Raw genomic sequence first — 5,090 nt, 5'->3', positions numbered from 1 at the left:
TCCATGCTTGTATTCTTTTTTCCAAAGTGCAAGACCTCGCATTTGTTCACGTTGAATTTCATCAGCCATTTCCTGGACCACTCTCCCAAACTGTCTAGATCATTCTGCAGCCTCCCCACTTCCTCAGTACTACCTGCCTGTCCACCTAACTTCGTATCATTTGCAAACTTCGCTAGAATGCCCCCAGTCCCTTCATCTGGATAATTAATATATAACATGACCACGCAGGTAACCATGCTTGGGATCCAATCAACGACAAGTCCAGCAGTAACTTCAGTGCATTTGCCGAATGGGCAGACTGTTCAAGTGCAAGGAGTTATCCAAGCAGCTCAGTCCTCAGTCATACAGTCCCCTCCAGTTCAGACTGTCCAGATCTCTACTATATCTGAATGTGAGGACTCCAAGGAATCTGTGGATAGCATGACTGACTCTCAGAAATGTAGAGAAACCCTATCGAGACGGCCTTCATTCAGGAAAATCCTGAATGAACTTTCTTCTGATCCCCTGGTGTGCCAAGAAATTGATGAGGAAAAATCAGAAGAAGAGTCTGTCTCAACTGTTACTACAATGACGATGCAGACACCCATCTATCAGACTATCAGCAGACAATACATTGCTATCACACAGCGGGGGAGCAATTCAGCTGGCCAACAATGGTTCAGATGGAGTGCAAGGACTCCAGACACTAACAATGACCAACGCAGCTACAGCCAAGGTTTGAGCAGCCATTGTACAGTATGCACAGAGCCCTGATGGACAGCAAATCTTTGTTGAAAATGTGTTGCTGGAAAAGCGCAGCAGGTTAGGTAGCATCCAAGGAATAGGAGAATCGACGTTTCGGGCATAAGCCCTTCTGTGCCAGGCAGCCAAGTGCTTGTACGAGGTGCTGCTGAAGATGTCCAAACCTATAAGATCCGTACAACTCCTAACTCCACTGCTGGCCAGGGAATGGTTATGGCATCTTCACCAGTCCTGCAAAGCCAGTCCCAGAATGCTGAAGAAACCACTCATAAATGTGAAATCTGCCTCATGAAAAACAGGGAAGCAGCTCGAGAGTGCCGTCGCAAGAAGAAAGAGTGTGTGAGATGCTTGGAGAATTCGGTTGCTATTCTGGAAAATCAAATTGAAAGAGAAGGTGTACAAAGTGGCCAAAAACAGCGTGAAACTAGAACTGGGAAAACGTTAAAGGTCAACTGAAAGCCACGAAAGAGCTATAAAGAAAAGTAATATAGAATATGAGAAAAATAAACTAGCACAGACTATAAAGACAGAGAGCAAAAGTTTATATAAATATATATAATGAGAAAAGAATGGCTAAAGTAAATGTTGGTCCTTTGGAAAATGAGAAGCTTTTAGTTATGGGATATCACAGTGGAGGATACTAATATCTTTCCAGTAACTAGCAAAGAGACAAAGGTAGGTGAGGATTTGGAAACTATCATTATTACGGAACAGCTAGTTTTAGACTGTTTGGAGGTAATTGAGCTAATGATAGAAAAGTCTTCTGACCCTGATGGAATGCCTCCCAGGATACTAAAAGAGATACCAGGAAAAATAGCAAATGCACTGGCAGTAATTTTCTAAAATTCACTGGACTCTGTGGCAGTCCCAGCAGATTGGAAAACAGCAAAAGTGACACCACTGTTTTAAAAAGGAGGTGGACAAAAAGTGGGGAATTATATACCAGTTAGTTTATTCTCTGTAGTGGGAAAGATGCTTGGGTCTATTATCAAGGAAGAAATAACAGGGAATCTCGATAGAAATTGTCCATTGTACAGATGCAGTATGGGTTCATGAAGGGCAGGTCATGCTTGACCAATCTTTTGGAATTCTATGAAGACATTTCAAGCAAGGTGGACAACGGAGACCCAGTGGATGTAGTGTACCTGGATTTCCAAAAGACCATCAACAAGGTGCTGTGCAAGAGGCTGTTGCACAATATAAGGGTGCATGGCGTTAGCGGTAGAGTATTAGCATGGATAGAAGATTGGTAAACTAATAGGAAGCAAACTGTTGGGGACAAATGAGTATTATTCTTGCTGACAATCATTGACACGTCGTGTGCCTCAGGGATCAGTGTTGGGACTGCAATTATTTTCAACTGATACAGATGATTTGGAGTTGGAACTATATGTAGGGTGTCAAAGTTTGCATGTGATACTAAGATGATTAGCAGGACAAAGTGAGCGGAGGACTGTGAAACTTTGCAGAGCAACATAGATACATTGAGTGAGTGGGTAATGGTCTGTCAAATTAAATAGAATGTTTGTAAGTATAAAGTTTATACTCTTTGGTTGTAGTAACATTTAAAAATAAAATCACTTGAATGTTAAAAAGTTGCATCATTTGCTCTGCAGAGTGACCTGAGCATCCTTCTGCATGAAGGTTGGTCACCAGGTACAACAATCAGTTCAGAAAGCAAATGGAATTTTGTCCTTCGTTGCTGAAAGGAATGTGTTTAAAGGCAGAGGTTATGTTCCAGCTGTATTTGAGTGCTGGTGAGGCCACCCCTGGAGTACTGCATGTAGTTTTTGTCTTCTTACTTGAGAAAGGATGTACTGGCACGAGAGGGGGTGCAGAGGAGGTTAACTAGGTTGATCCCGGAGTTGAGGGGTTTGGCTTAAGAGAGACTGAGTAGATTGGGATTATATTGATTGGAATTCAGAAGAATGGAAAGATATAAAAGATATAAAATAATGAATGGAATGGATAAAATAGAAATAGAGAGATGTTTCCACTGGCAGGTGAAGCACGGACAAGACAGCATCACCGCAAGATTAGAGGCAGCAAATTTAAGACTGAATTGAGCAGGAACTTCTTGACCTCGATGGAATTCATTGCCCAGGGAAGTAGTTGATGCTAGTTCAGTAAATGTTTTTAAAGCTAGGTTAGATTTATTAAAACTTAATTAATTAATGGACACGGTGAGAACGTGGGTAAATGGTTCTGTGTCCACGAAATGATCAGCCGTGATCTTATTGAATGGCAGAGCAGGCTCGAAGGGCAGGATGGCCTTCTACTGTTCCTAGTTCTTCTGTTATACATCCCTCCCTCATTCCCTCATTCGTGACTTGAAGGTGTTGGTGTTGGATTGGGATGGACAAAAGTAAAATTCACAGAACACCAGATTATTGGTCAACACGGTTATGTGGAAGCACTAGCTTTTCTGCTTCTTCATCAGGTGGTTTTGAGATGCTGTTGTGTCATTTTTAACTCTTGTAACTCATGAACAGCAACAAAAGCCACGACGCAATCCGTGTGCTCCAGCCAACAATGGGTCCCGGGTGATTGATGTCAGAGGCGGACCAATGGAAAGGCAGGGACGGCGCTGGAGGACCTGGCGAGGCAGTTGGTCCTCCGATCAATCAGGATGAATGAGGGGCGGGAGTAGACTATACCACGTGATCATCCTCGCGGTCGGTTCGGGATGTGTGGACAGAGAGCTGTTGGTAAAGATAGAAATAAACAGCAGGAAGCGGGAGGGAAATGGTGTTGGTATGGGTTGAGAGGGTTTATAGTCATTTGGTGCAACATCGGAAACTACAAATTTGAAACTTAGAGTCCCGTTTTTGTAGTACACGGGAAAATGCCTCATCTGGCGATTGACGAGAGTAAGCAACACCATCTTTATTCGGGGCAACAATTCACTGGGCACGTGCAGCCGCCAACTTTGTAGGGGGCAAAGTTCTGCGGGACGCATGTGCAGCCTTCTCTGGTATACAGTCATAGGGCAGGATTTACACAGAGCATATTCACACCCAGAGAAATGGATTTTTTTTTTCTCGATTTGTTTTGTCATTCATTTAAATGATTTGGATGTGAATAGAGGCGGTACAGTTAGTAAGTTTGCAGGTGAAACCAAAATTATTGGTATTGTGGACAGTGATAAAGGTTGTCTCAGGGTACAATGGGATATTGATCGGATGGATCAATGGGCTGGGGAGTGGCAGATAGGGTTTAATTTAGATAAATGTGAGGTGCTGCATTTTAGAAAAGCAAATCAGAGCAGGACTCACACACTAAATTGTAAGATCTTGGAGAATCTTGCTGAACAAAGAGACCTTGGAATGCAGGTTCATAGTTCCTTGAAAGCGTCGCAGGTAGATAGGACAGTGAAGAAGGCATTTGGTATGTTTCCCTTTATTGGTCAGAGCATTGAGTAGAGGAGATGGACAGGACATTGGTTAGGTCACTTTTGGAATATTTTGTGCAGTTCTGGTCTCCCTCCTTTCAGAAGGAGGCACCGAAACTTGAAAGGTTTGAGAATTGATTTTCAAGGATGTTACCAGGGTTGGAGGATTTGAGCTGCAAGGAGAGGCATAATAGACTGGGGTCATTTTCCCTGGAGTGTCATAGGCTGAGGTGTGATGTTATAGAGGTTTATAAAGTCGTGAGGGACATGGATAGCATAAATAGACAAGGGTTGGTGGATCCCAGAACTAGAGGATATAGGTTTAGGGTGAGGTGAGGGGGGAATTCAAAAGGAGCCTGAAGGACAACTAAAATTGTCACATTTCAAAGGCATTTGAATAGGAAGGTTTCACAGGGATGTTGGCCAAGTGCTGGCAAATGAGAATAGATTAGGTTAGAATATCTGGTTGGCATGGATAGGTTGGACCGAAGAGTCTGTTTCTGTGCTAGACACCTCTGACTGTGGGATCATAAAAGTGAACATTGCTCTGATTCATCTCTGGGCTCCTTGATGTCCATTTGTTTGTTATCTAGCTTCCTCAGTCTCTCGTGTGTATTTTTGCTCTGTGTAGTATTTTACTATTACGATCACAGACCTCTTTGTAAATGAATTGTCCACTGCTGCCTGGCTCCTGACCATATGCTCCATTATCAGGTTATTTTTTTCCACAATATCTTTGACAGTCAAGAGTTCTTATTTCCAATAAATGAGTGGATTTTCCTTCCATTTCTGACAGTCAAATTCTGCACCATTTTCATTCCCTGTAAATCATATTTCACTCCCTGAGACATGATGTGTATTTCTCCTTCCACAGATACCAGTGATCAAGGCCAAAGCTCTGTTACCTGTTGAGAAGGTGATGTTTGACTTCCTTGTACTGCTGCAGTTGGTATGGTGA

At 42.8% G+C, this 5,090-nt stretch overlaps 1 pseudogene; it reads left to right on the top strand.

Annotated features, from left to right (window-relative positions):
* Positions 1–216: 216 nt before the first annotated feature.
* LOC140458699 (cyclic AMP-responsive element-binding protein 1 pseudogene) lies at positions 217–5,090 on the top strand (annotated as a pseudogene).

Source organism: Chiloscyllium punctatum, chromosome 34, assembly GCF_047496795.1.
Source record: "Chiloscyllium punctatum isolate Juve2018m chromosome 34, sChiPun1.3, whole genome shotgun sequence".
Classification (NCBI taxonomy): Eukaryota; Metazoa; Chordata; class Chondrichthyes; order Orectolobiformes; family Hemiscylliidae; genus Chiloscyllium; species Chiloscyllium punctatum.
The sequence above is the reverse complement of the archived record's forward strand: the minus strand, read 5'-3'. Positions and strand labels throughout refer to the sequence as shown.